Source organism: Caretta caretta, chromosome 11, assembly GCF_965140235.1.
Source record: "Caretta caretta isolate rCarCar2 chromosome 11, rCarCar1.hap1, whole genome shotgun sequence".
Classification (NCBI taxonomy): Eukaryota; Metazoa; Chordata; order Testudines; family Cheloniidae; genus Caretta; species Caretta caretta.
In genome coordinates, this window is record NC_134216.1 from 21,814,533 (window position 1) to 21,828,862 (window position 14,330).

General features: G+C 41.6%; 1 protein-coding gene across 7 annotated transcripts in view; it reads right to left on the reverse strand.

The window, feature by feature from the left end:
- Positions 1-14,330, reverse strand: part of LRP1B (LDL receptor related protein 1B) — a 1,334,345-nt gene that overhangs the window by 658,170 nt on the left and 661,845 nt on the right. The gene's annotated exons all lie outside the window — the stretch shown is intronic.

Below are 14,330 nucleotides of genomic sequence, written 5' to 3' on the forward strand. Positions count from 1 at the left end.
AGTCACATCTTGTTAATTACAATGCTGGGCAAAACTGGAAAAGCAGTGATTAGCATTAGAGAGATCATTAAAAGTTGATGTCTAATAGCTGTAGCCGAAGATTAGAGAGATTGGACACTGTGGCTTTGTGTACAGTAGACTTTTTCTTAGACTCCACAGTGTTGCTACGAGTAGCATGGCCCCACTGTTTGTAGAACCAAAATGGTACGAGCAGTCCTGTAGACAGGTTACTGGTATTTCAATGCCATCTCATCAAGATCTCCTCTGAGCAAAGGATGTGAACATGGTGGTTAAAATGCAGATGACCTGTTTACACTCCTGCTTGCAAAAGTGGGAGATTTTATAGAAGAAAATTCTGATATGGACACAGCCTGCAAAGTTGAGAAACATGCAGACTAAAAGGAAGTTATGAAACATTGAAGCAGCAAGGCCACTAGAGTATCTTTAAGTACGGTTATATTGTTGAAAGAAGAAAAGGAGTACTTGTGGCACCTTAGAGACTAACCAATTTATTTGAGCATGAGCTTTCGTGAGTTACAGCTCACTTCATCAGATGCATACCGTGGAAACTGCAGCAGACTTTATATATACACAGAGAATATGAAACAATACCTCCTCCCACCCCACTGTCCTAAATAAATTGGTTAGTCTCTAAGGTGCCACAAGTACTCCTTTTCTTTTTGCGAATACAGACTAACACGGCTGTTCCTCTGAAACCGGTTATATTGTTGAGGTACAGCTGCTGTGATGTAGAGAAATAAAATACATTTTCAAAGTGCACAGACCCCAGCCTTTATAAAAATGTCAGCATGTTTCTGAAGCTGTAGCGTAATGTTGTGTGTTACTGTTTCATTCATTTTGCACCTACTGCTCTGGAAGCCGTTACGTAAGTCTAACAATCACAGCATATGTCTACGTAGCCGCTGTGGGCAAGTCTTGCAGCCCAGGTCAACAGGCTCAGGCTAGCACTCTAACATAGCTGTGTAGACGTTGCTTTGATCTTCAGGCTCAGGCTGAAGCTCAGGCTCTGAAGCCCACCTCTTCCCTAAGCTTAAAGCCTGAGCCTGACCTTCCACATTGCTATTTTTAATCTGCTAGCACAAGCCCCACTAGCATGTGTCTGCCAACTCGGAATGCGAGACTCATTCCCAGCAGCTGACGAGACATAACCACAGAAACTGGTATTTCTGATGGCAGTGCTGTAGAGTCTGAAAGGACTTTAGAGACCAAGAGGTTTTTCAACTTAAACTAAACTTCTCCAGGATCTTTTGAATGTGTAGCTGAACTACAGTACCAGTTTAGAAGGCAGCAGGGGAGGGTGTTCACTTTGCCCTGCCCTGCCTTTCAGGGATAGGCAATTTCCTCATGTTCAAAAGTAGCTAAACTTGTACAGACCAGTTCATAACATTTTAAAATTGCATAACAAAAACATTTTTGGACTTGGCTCACTGACTTCACAGCTCATATCCATCAGGGTTAAGGATTGCTATTATATTTATACTCCATTTGTGCTCGCGATTCATAAACGATGATTCTTCTGCTTCAAACCCTGGAATGTATGGCACCCATTTACAGCAAAGAAAATTGACATGAAATTGTAAAATGCTTAAAAGAGATCTCTGGATGTTAATGAGATATACATTAATCCTTTTTAATTTGAATGGAAATTTATTCTGATTAAAGCACAAAAGTGGAAATAGTAACCGTGGAATGTGTATGCATTTTATCAGTGTACAGCAGTTGCTCTTGGAATACATTTCCTATTATTACATAATAAAGTTGGGAAGCCTAAAAAGCTCAGTGTCACAGAGTAAAGAGTTGACTGACTGAAAAAAAAAAAAAAAACTCCACCATTGTTTATTAAGCCCCTTTTTGAAACAGTGAAAGAGTTTTTCTCATTAAAAAACTTATAAATAATCACTGATTTATAACAATATTCATCTCTGCCAAATCACTGTACAAAAGTGGGAAAGTAGGAAAGTATCTTTCTTTCATTTTATACATTAGGAAGCCAAGGCACAGAGGTGAAATTGCTTTCCTAAGATCACACCAGTGTGCCAGTAGCACAACTGGAAACAGAACCCAGAGCCCCCAGGCTGGTACCCGCACAATCAGTCATACTGCCACCCACATTGTCTTTGCAAGCAACACCGCAGAAAAGAGGCTAATTGCTTAGAGGTAACTTGAAATAACAGAGCAAGAAGTGTACCCCCAACCCTGCCAACTAGATACACCACATATTTGCTTTCATTTCCCTTTGCACACCATTATATGAAATATCAGCCATAACTTGATTGAGTCACACTTGATTTGAAATTCTGCAGGCAAAGAGGGCACTATACATGGCTATGATGCTTCAAAACACGTATGAACAAGTAGCATAAATCCAACTGCACCTTTGTTTAAAACCACAGTTACAAATTCACTAACATCAATCAGCTGATTTTCTAATGTATGTGCCTGCTTTATTGGTAAAGGCCTTAAGGCCTCTCCCACACCTGGTGGCTCAATGACAACGCTATATAATAAATCCTAAAAGTTTACTATGCTGATTAGGAACACTCCCTGATACCTGTAATCACGGAAATCTTACCCCAAACCCCTGCTACTTAAAACTGTCACTCCAATATCTATAGCTATAGCACCATAGACAAACAATCAAGCAGGTGAGTTTTGTATTTGATTAAGTATCTTGAAGCAGCACTGAGTTCAGGGAACAACTTGAAACACAAAAAGGAAAAAAAAATGATAGTGAAAGGTAAATATTCTAAAACATGATTTAAAATCAAATTACAACTGGATGTAAATCTTGCACCAAATTCTACAGTTTGAATACTTTCTCCAGTAAATGATACAACATTCTGCTTATACAGGTTTCAGAGTAGCAGCCGTGTTAGTCTGTATGCGCAAAAAGAAAAGGAGGACTTGTGGCACCTTAAAGACTAACACATTTGTTAGCCTCTAAGGTGCCACAAGTACTCCTTTTCTTTCTGCTTATACAGTTTCCCCATAGTGATGGTAGGCCCAATCTTGCTCCCCATAAAGTTCATAGTAAAACTTCCATGGATTATAGTGGGAGTATTATCAGGCCCTTGGTTTGTACAGTTTATCTGGAAGAACAGTGTGCAGTATGAATGACAGAAAAGATTAATTCTAAAATCAGATAAATCAGAAATGGAAACAACTTGCTAGATCATTTCTTCACCTTGGGGCAATCCAGGATTGTTTCCTGCAGTATGTTTTCCATGTTTTGTGAAGTCCAGTTATACTGTGAATAAGTCAAGGGATGGGGCTACTGGGAGATTTCTTTGGTTCCGCTGGATCTCATGGTTATGAAATGATGTCACAAAGCCATAGAGAGAGTAAAATACATATATGTAAGTATGAGAGAGATGCGACGGGTGAGATAATGTCTTTTATTGGGCCAACTTCTGTTGGTAGAAGAGACAGAAACGGAGACAAGCTTTCAAGCTACACAGGGCTCTTCTTTGGGTCTGTGCAGCTCAAAAGCTTGTCCCTATCTCTTTCATCGACAGAAGTTGATCCAGTAAAAGATATTACCTCATCCACCTTGTCTCTTTCATATCCTGGGAGCAACATGGCTACAACAACATTGCAAACAACATATGTGCAGCTGCTCAGACAAGCTAGAGGAGACATTTCCTAGCTCAAACTTCACCAGATCCACTAATCAATCTTTCTGATTTTGTAGCATGAGTCTGGGCAGTGCAGCTTCCAGGCAAAGGTCTGCAACTTCCTGGAATAGTCATCCTGCAGAGATTCTGATTAGTGATTAGATTAGTGAAATGAGTAAAGCAGAAAACACAGGACAACAATGCACCCTGAAGCTTCAGGATTAGTTCATAAAGCCAATCTGTTAGTCTCCTTTAGCACTTCCCTGGGTTTGTCTTGAGGGAGCATACTAGGTTTAAATTGGTGCTATTTACTTTCCCAGAAAGTTAAAGAAAATATGAAAACTATCACACTGAATTCAGTGGTATGTGCTTAACGCCATCACTAACCAGGCTACAGGGCTATTGAGCACAAGTAAAAGCGAATGTATCTTTCTTCCTTTTCCACAGTTCACACCGCCTGGCTCCATCCTCATTGCAGTTCCCCAAAATGCACTGTTCTGGAATTTCAGAGTAACAGCCGTGTTAGTCTGTATTCGCAAAAAGAAAAGGAGTACTTGTGGCACCTTAGAGACTAACCAATTTATTTGAGCATGAGCTTTCGTGAGCTACAGCTCACTTCATCGGATGCATACCATGGAAATGCATACCGTGGAAATTCTGGAATGGCACTGGTGGCAGTCCAGAAGGAGCCAGCTAAATGATATTTTTAATGTATAATATGGTTTTAAACATTGCTTTCTTATTTAATTATTTTGGAGTTGAAAATAATATGACCACACCATCTACATCTTCCTCCCACCTGTCAGTAGCAACATTTACCAAAGGAGGCTTGGCACATCCACCAGCAGCATCAGCTCTCTTGTTGGGGAAAGGGTTTGTGGTCTCCAAACCCATTGGTCCCTTTCTTAGGAAGGGAGGCTGTGACAGTATGTATACCTATGTTCATCCATTTTATGGGACTATGATAAATTGCATACAAAATGTGCTTTGTGAGGTATCATTTGAAAACACATAATTTGCTGACCATAATTGAACAGGTAAAATATGAGTGTCAAAATTGTGTATAAAATTATAAGATTATACTGCATGATATTACTAAGACATGTTCTGATTGGGGAGCAGTCACAAACCAGTTTCCCCACAGACAAAAGGCTAGCCAACACCTTAGCCGGGTGTCAAAAAAATCAAATGGACCATCACCTGGTTAAGTGGTCATTCTTTGGCAAGAATGAGGGTGTGGGCAAAAAAATCTACATCTTGACAAAGAAACAGCTTGGGGTCCCCATCCACACAGAGTTTCTGTCTCCTTAACCTCAGTTGGAGATGATCCTCAAAGAAGAGAAAGAATTACAAGAAGACAGCACAGATACCCCAAATTATCACTCCCTTTCTCCCTACCCATGGCATCGACAACACCTGAAGAACAAGGAAGTAGCATTGGACTGGGGAAGGGATCCTGACTGAAAGAAATTCAGCCAGTAAGACTGCTGAAATGTGGTGAGAGACACCTTTGCTTGAATTCACTTAGTTTGTTAAATTAGTTGCTTTTTACTTTTATTTTCTTGTAACCAATTCTGACTTTTATTCCTCATTAAGTGATGTAGTCACTTAAAAATCTGTCTCTCTGTAGCAAATAAATTTGTTTTATTATTTTATCTAAACCAGCACGTTTGGATTGAAGTGTTTGGGAAACTTAATTTGGGACAACAGGATTTGTGCATATCATTTTCTATTAATGAAATAACAATTTTTATGAGAGCTTATATTGTCCAAGGGAGAGCTGAGCTGGGCAATACAAGATGTACATTTCTGGGGAAAGTCTGGGACTGTGAATTTGCTGGTGTTACTCTGCAGTGTAATTCAGGAGTGGCTGACTATAGTACTCATATACTATGGGCACGTGTACACTAAAAACTTAAGTCAAACTATGTAATTACGGCAATGGTTTATGTCCCCGCTACCCTCCTTCTGTTGGTGGTGTGCATCCTCACCAGGAGCACTTCGACCAGCATAAGAGGGGCAGTATGCAGGGCTGAGCGCCTGACCTGTCAGCTCCCCAAGCAGCTCCCCACTGGTAGCCGGGCTGCCCCCCAGGCTTTCAGCTCCCCACTCAGCACCACTGGAAGCCCAGCTGCCCCTGAGGCTCTTGGCTCCTCTCTCAGCCCCATCCGGATCCCGGCTGCCCCCAGGCTCTCGGCTTCCTGCTCCGTGCCGGGCTCCCAGTTTAGAGCTCACAACTGGGAGTTGGGGCAACTCTCAGAAGCCTCGGTGCAGCTGCCAGGCTCCCCACAAAGAACAGGGAGATGGAAGCCTCTGGGCAGTCACTCCCCAGTGGGCTACATCGTGGGCTATCAGCTCCCTGCAGGGAGCTCGGCAGCTGCCCCAAGGCTTCTGGCTTGCCACCTAGACTGCAGGTGCAGAGTTCCCCACCAGGAGCCTGGCTGCAGTGGGGTCCCAAGAGCCTCGGTGCAGCCAGGCTTCTGGCAGCAGGGAATGAGGAACCAGGAGCCTCCAGGCACTACACTACAGATCCCCATTGGGAGCAGGGAGGCTCCATGCAGCGCTAGGGCTCCCTGCAGGCTGACAGTGGGATGCCGGGTGGATGCAGCCCAGCTCAGAGGAGGAAGCAGGGAGCTAAGGCAGCAGCTTGGCTGGGGGCCAGGAACAGAGAGCCGGGGGCAGCACACCTAGAGGCAGGGAGCCTGGGGGCAGCTGGGACCCCACTTGCCCAGGTGACAGCCTGGCTTTCTTGTCAATTTCACAGACCCAGCACCGAACCATGAAATTGACAGCAACGACAGCCAACAGCTGATGTAAGTAATGTAGTATCTACACAGATGCTGCATCACCCTAACTATACCGACATAAACCCTATGCCTTTTGTTGAGGTGGAGTTATTAGGACAATGTAATAGTGCACTAACATTGGCGGGAGCAAGGCTGTAGTCTGTACAGTGACATAATTAGATCATCGTAAGCTGCCTGACGTTGACCTAACTCTGCAGTGTAGACCAAGCCTATAACATGTAAGTTACATGCTGGAGGCTTTGTGTGAGCAGACCAGGAGTAGTAACTCTCACAGCAAAGCAGTGTAAAAGGCACTTCAGGTTCAAGAACTGAGGAGAAACAGCTCTTCATCTGTCCAGATTGTACCCTGGGTAATGTCACAGAGGCCCTGCAAATTCCTTCACCCACTGCAACCTATGCTCTGGAATGCTCTTACCACCCCTCCACCTGACACCCCTCGCACCCACCAGATCCTTCTTACAGGAGAAAAAGAGGGAAGAGTCTGTTCTGCAGTCCTGACCCCAGTGCCAGTGGCAGGCAGTGGCACTAAGCCTTTTACTAACACTTGTGAATGTGAGATAACACAACATCAGGAGTCTTCCAGGGGCTCTGTGTCCTCTGAGTAGTCACTACTAGGGAAGCCAAGCAGCATACCACCAGTAACTGTGTGCAAGAGTCAGGAAAAATGTGTAAAACAAAACTTTCACAAACATCAACAATGGTCTGAGTTTATCTCAGGGGTGTGTGAGGGTCCCTAGAGAAGTGAGTGTTTTCATTGTAACCAAAGTGGTTTATTCATCCCTCATATTTTGTCTTTCACCTAAACAAAACGTTAACAACTATGTTACATAAACTGATGTGCAGTTTAGCCATTGCAACAAAAGAATAGCATTAATGGATGGGGAGATGTATGTTACTACTGGAAAAGGAGAGAGTTTTTTCCCTTCTAAATTAACATCTCTCTCTCTGTTTGTTCATGTGTTGTTACATTAATCACATACAATTAACTAGAAAATATAATTATATGATTCAATCTAAATTAAATGTTTATTCAAGGGATTGAAAATGTTACCAAGGATTATTTAATGCATGCATATTTTATAATTGCACTGAGGGTATTTACATGACATTAAAACCAGAACTCTAAGCATCACAGAATATAGTAGCTCTGGTCATATCTTTTCCCATCTGCTGTATTTTCTTAGGAGCTGATAAAAAATGGGTAAATTGTCAGCACCATGCATAATAGATTGTTAATATGAGTTCTATGCCTAACTCAACACATGCTGTGTTGAAAATATAGCCCAAAGTGGTCTTGCTTAAAATCAACTGTCATTTTCTTCCCACTAAGAAGTCTACAAGTCTTCATTATCTGATTTTACAGTAGTACATTGCTGTTAATAAGAAAAATAAATAGAAGCACAAGTAATGAACACACAGAAGAAAGCAAGCATTTGCACAGGAACATGACAAGTGTTGACCACGCCAAAGGCAGGAATCTGCATATCTGACCACCTGGATTAGAACTTTGGCCCGTTGACCTTAACAACTACCAAATAGTCACTAAGGTGCGTGCACCAAATTACATGGATGGTATGAATATGAGATACCCCAAGTCATCTCCCTCTCTCTCTCCTCCCTTCCTCCTTCTATCCATGGCATCTTTTCCATTATTCCCATCTACACCATCTGACTATTTCTGTTCCTAGACCCCACTTCAATTAATTTTCCCTTTATTTCTATTGCAATTATTTCTCCTCTGTTATCTTTAGTTTTCTCCTACATACTGTACATTTTGTTAGCCCCTTCTCCTCTGTCTTGCTCCCTAAGCATTTTTCTTCACTTTTATCTTGCCTTCTCTCAAAATATTTTTTACTCCACTCCTCATCCTCCAGGAGCTGTTATCACCACCTTCCTCATTACACATTCATACGCACTCTGTCTTGTCTCTCCGTCTGTCTGTTCCCTTACCCTCCATTTTCAGTTTTTAACCATTATGTCAATACCAGGAAGCTTCTCTCCTGCAGTGCTGCACCTAAACTTCCAAAAGCTCAGCCTTCTCTCTTTTCAAATGCAGAAAGGAGGTGGAGCTTTGCAAAGTTATGTTTCAGCTCTGTGGGGAAGCAGTGGCCTGAGGACAGTGAAAAACACATATTTAAGGTTGATAACAGAGACGACTCCAAAATTGTGAAGTGTGTATTTTTATTACAGCCTGTTTTCTCCCCAAGCATTTCTGCTGAGAGATAACATGACACTGAATAAAGTACCCATCATTAACCACCAGCCAGCATCTTAGTAATGACAGATGCAGACTTCATCCAGCATAGGGTGAAGAGAGAAGCCCCATCAACAACAGGGAACCCAAGAAACTGACACAGTCTATGAACATAGAATCTTAGGTTTCAGTAAAGCCAACTATTGCCCTGACAAGATGTTAATGAGATTAAACTAGTATACAGAGTGGGGAGAGCAGGGAAAAAATCAGATTTTAATTAAAAAGAAACAAAAAAACCCTACGAAATATTTTCTAAGTATCAGTGAAAACAAATAAAGGTAGTCAATAATAGGACGAGTGAACATAGTTTAATTGCTTGAAATGATTTTGTAAACTCTGTTAGCCACACTGTGTTTTTTACTTGCATAAAAAAGCATGCTTCTCAAATTATTATATTTATGTAAAGGTTAAAGTGTCTTCAAAAAAAAAAAACAATTTGCCCTGTCCTTCCTGCCTATGATTATTTATTAGAGGTATAATTAATACTTCCTTGTGGCTTCAAGTACTTGTGACTGTAGAAGTAAATGTTCTCCAAGACCATATTTGAGATGCGTGCACACACACATATGTATTTATTTAATTTGGGTGAACTTCCAGAGTTTATGAAAAGCATACAATTATAGAAGTTTAGGACTGGAAGTGACCTCAATAGGTCATCTGTCCAGTCTTCTGCACTCAAGGCAGCACTAAGTAATAACTAGACCATTCCTGACAAGTGTTTGTCTAACCTGCTCTTAAAAACCTCCAATGAAAGAGATTCCACAACCTCCCTAGGCAATTTATTCCAGTGTTTAGCTACTTGGAGAGTTAGGAATTTTTTCCTAATGTCCAACCTCAACCTCCCTTGCTGCATTTTAAGCCCATAGCTTCTTGTTCAGCCTCAGAGGTTAATGAGAACATTTTTTTACCCTCTTCCTTGTAACAACCTTTTATGTACTTGAAAACTTGTTATCATGACCCCCCTCAGTCTTCTCTTCTCCAGAGTAAACAAACCCATTTTTTTCAATCTTTCCTCATAGGTCATGTTTTCTAGATCTTTAATAATTTTTGTTGCTCCTCTCTGGACTTTCTCCAATTTGTCCACATCTTTCCAGAAATGTTGTGCCCAGAACTGGACACAGTACTCCCTCTGAGGCCTTATTATCATGAAGTAGAGTGGAATAATTACTTCTCGTTACTTGCTTACAATACTCCTGCTAATACATTCCAGAATGATGTTCGCTTTTTTTGCAACAGTATTACATTGTTGACTTATATTTAACTTGTGATCCACTATGACCTCCAGAGCCCTTTTTGCAGTACTCCTTTCTAGGCTGTCTTTTCTCATTTTGTATGTGTGCAATTGATTGTTCCTTCCTAAATGGATTATTTTGTGCTTGTCTAGATCATTTTGAATTTTAATCCTATCTTTCAGAGTATTTGCAACCTCTCCCAGCTTGGTATCATCCACAAACTGTATAAGTCTACTCTCTATGCCATTATCTAAATCATTTGGGGGGGAGCACAATAGGCTAACACTAAATCCAATGGTTTTATAAGATATAAGTCAGAATTTGTCCTTTGTTTTTCTAGCCTTGGTTTATTATTCTAAGCTAAGAACATTAATTATGTAATCGATTTTTAAAAAATGTTTACCAGTATTCACTAAGAACTCTAGACAACAAATAATCCTATAAATATAGTTCTAATTTTTCTGTCTTTCAATTATCTACCATCAGGCTCATTAACTTTTTTTTCTCCTTGAATATACGTAAAATTCTGCATGGTGATATTATCCGCAAGGAACAGATTTTAAACAACTGCAGAGGCTCCTATCGTTTCCATGTGCAAGGAGTTGGCTTTGATCCAGTAGCTCTATATTTCTGTCTGGCAAGCCATGCCTCACCCTTTATGTTACCATGAACAATAGAGAATAGTTAGGATGCTCCAGCTAACTGCTCCTAGATTTTAGGATTTGGAAGTTGGTAGCAGAGTGTTTTTGGTGGAGATTTTGCTTCACCCACTCAACTAACAGAGTTTGTGTGACAAAGTTCCAAGCCTGTAATTGTGGGTCCCATGCTTCCTGGAGGATCCAAGGGCCTTAGAATCTCACTAAGGCCCCAGTGTGATCTTCCTATCACAGTGTAGTGGCCAGAGTCACAGCCTATTGAGTTACTTTCATCACAGGCCAGTGTGGGAGACGGAAAGAGGAAATATCCCACAGTCTTTGTTGCTCCGTAGAGCTCAGTAGGCACAGTTCGCCCTTCTGAATGGACTGAGTCTTGCTTCCCCTCTCAAGGGGATCTCTGTAGAGTATTGGAGGGTGGGGGAGACACGGGCCCACCCTCTACTCCAGGTTCCAGCCCAAGGACCCTAAGGATAGCAGCTTTTGGTAGATTTCCCTCCACCGCTAAATGCTGCTTTGATTCCCTGGGCCACGTCCCCTGTGGTCCCCTCTTCCTAGCTTCATCCTTACCTCAGGATACAGTAATGCTTCCCCCTCCAGCTCCTTTCACCTGGGCTCTCTCGAGGGAACTGGAAAGGAGAGTTTTTAAGCAGTCTGAGTGAGACCTTGATTGGTTCCACCTGTCTCCATTAGCCTAATGACCTTAATTGGTTAATTGGTGTCAGGTGTCTTGATTGGCCTGGAGTAGCCTTTGTTTGGCTATCCAGGGAACAGGGACGTGCTCATCCTGAGGCTCATATACCTGCCTTCCACCACTCTCTTATATCCTTCTAGTCTGACTCTGTCACAGTTTTTTACTCTTTAAGCAAGGCTCATCTCTTTTCTCAGGTTTCTAGCTAATGGCAGAATGGAAAAAAAATAGTATGATTTTACAGAGGAAAAAACTTTTGCTTTTTGTTTGTAGGATACAGTTTGTACTTGAGCACTGAAACTATAATCAGTTGTTGTTTAAGCAGGACAGGCAAAAATGGGGAAGGCAAGAGAAAAAGAATGGTCAGAGTATTTATAAATATTTTATTTTTCCATAAAGGAATAAAATATAGAAAAAGAGGTTGTGCAATTTACAGTAACCCCAATTCAGCTTGCAATTACTTTTGCCAGGGGCACTTAAACTTTGTCTATCTGAAGGATGCAGTAGCTAGGAGGCCAAAGGCCAGACCTGATTTCCATAAAATGGAGCAGAGGGCAGCTGCCCATCATGCTTAGCAAGTGTGGCTGCTTGGGCTTACAAAGGTCACACGTATGATGCTTCAACCTGATCACGGCAGATTTTTGGGGACTACATTATAAAGCTTCATAGGCAATGTTAGGCTTGCAAACTGTTTTTTCGCCACCATTGACTTTTTCACACAGTGGACTGAACTTTTGCAGTGTTCCTCAACCTTTGTGATGCCAGGGACCAGCGTGCTGCCTTTCTGAACTGTGTCAGGGAGATCTCAGGGACTGGCACCAGTCCACAGACCAGTTGTTGCAAAACACTGGACTAAAGCACCTATTTCCTCTGCTGTTCCTAAAATATGTCATGTGGACTTTATTATAGATTTTCTATATGCGTACATTATAAGGAGGTATGGAAAATCCAGAGTGCCAATTTCAATGCTGATTTACACCCAGTTCAATCCTAATGATGAATATGAGTTTGCCTGGGGTCTAAATCAACACTGAAATCTGGTCTATACTCTGTGTTTTCTTGGTTACCTTTTAATGAAGTTAATGACTGTAAAAAGGTTCGACAAGATGGAAGGAAACAAAGAAAACATTTAAATCTGGCACATTATAAGGGATGACAGGTGGAGGGAGTGTCTGTAGGGAGAATGTGGTCTATTACAACAGCATTTTATTGCTATCCTAAGAATACAGGCAAAATGGTAAATTAGAATAATAGCATTTAATATCCATTATCAGCTGCTGACTACATCTGTTAAACCTGCCATTCTCCAGGTGATATACATGACTAGCTCTTTTACAGACCAACAACGGCAAAAAAAGTATTTCGGAACTATGATGTCACAGCAACTAAAAGCACCATCGAGCAAAGAAAGCATTAAAAGCACCAAGAGCCACAACAGGCATTAATATGCACCATCTGGCATAACTTGAATTTCAGCAAATAGTACAAATTGATGGACATACTACTGTTTATGTCTTTTAACTGGTCAGCTATGTTAATTATAATTAGATCTTCATTGTAGGATTTTACAACTTGCATGGACAAATGAGCATAGAGTCGATTAAATAACTATAGACTAACTGGAAAATGTTTCTCAAGCTAATTTTTCTGAAAACTATTATCAATTTGTAGTTGACTAATATCACTCATAACTGCCAGGCAGTAGATTAAATAGAAAAGTTTACTATGGCCCTGAGGAGTGTTTTAGATAAAAGATACCACTACTCTTACTCGTTTCTGCCACTCACATATGGATGTTCATCGTGAGAGGATTTTTTTCCCTACACTAAGTTTTTGTATTGTGCCTGTTAACATATTGTACAGCTACTAAAGAAATTAGTATTCTATATATGTTTGTATATCAGCTATCAAATTCCACCGAGAAGAAAGCTTTCTTTCTCCTTTAATTCAAATTAAAACATTTTATTGAAATCACCAAGATATTCTATTATTAGAAAAGCTTTTTTTCTACTGGAGATTTATTTTACTAATAAATGAAGAATATTTAAATCATTAAATAAAAACACTTCAGTATAGTGAAAATATTTTAAAATAATATTTCTGGATTTTAACCAAGAGAGTCAGGATGTCTTATTGCATTATATTTATTTTAATAAATGAACAGTCCCTGCTCAAAAATCTACAGCCAAGGACTGACTCTGCAAGCCACTGAATACCCTCAGTGCTCAATCAGTTTGAAATGGGCTAAGGGTGCTCAGCTATACCAAGATATTGATCGGCATCTTGAATTGTTACCTTATACCCTCTCCTCTATTAATCTACACATAGGAATACTGGTACATAAATACATGTTTTTACTCTTTTTTTCTGTCACTTTCATTATTGAAATGGTTTTCTCTTTAATCTTTCATGATTACCCCCGGGAGGGGAGGGTTAGGGGGGAATTCTGCACCACTGCACACATGCAGAATTATGTCCCCTGCAGATTTTTTTTTCTCCACAGAAAATACATTCTGCTGGAGAGGTGCTACAGTTATGCCTTTTCCCCACCAGGGGTTACTGTGGCACCAGAACAGAGGGCAGATGGCTCACTGTAGCAGCCAGCAGCCGATAGCAAGAGAGTAGAAGCTGCTTTTCTCACAGTGACGTGCCTGCAGGGCCAGGTCAGGTGGGATGGGATATGGTGGGATGGACAGAGCAGGGCACATGGGACTGCTGGGGGGCACATAAGATGGGGTTCACGAGGGCTAGTGAGGGGACAGATTGGGGCAGAGGTTGAATGGGAGTAGGGGTGCAGGGACACTGGGGTGGGGGTACAGGGCCACATGGAGAGGGGGGAATGGGGGAGGGGTGAGTGGGAGTGCAGAGACACATGAGAAGGGGAGGCAGGGGGTGCAGAGCCACATGGGGATGGGTGGCGGCTGAGTGCGGGTGCAGGGACACATGAGGATGGGGGGACAGGTGTAGAGCCACATCAGATGCGGGAGGAGGTGCATGGGAATGGGGGATAGGAGTGCAGGGACACAGAGACGGGAGGGGAGGGGTGCATGGGACAGGG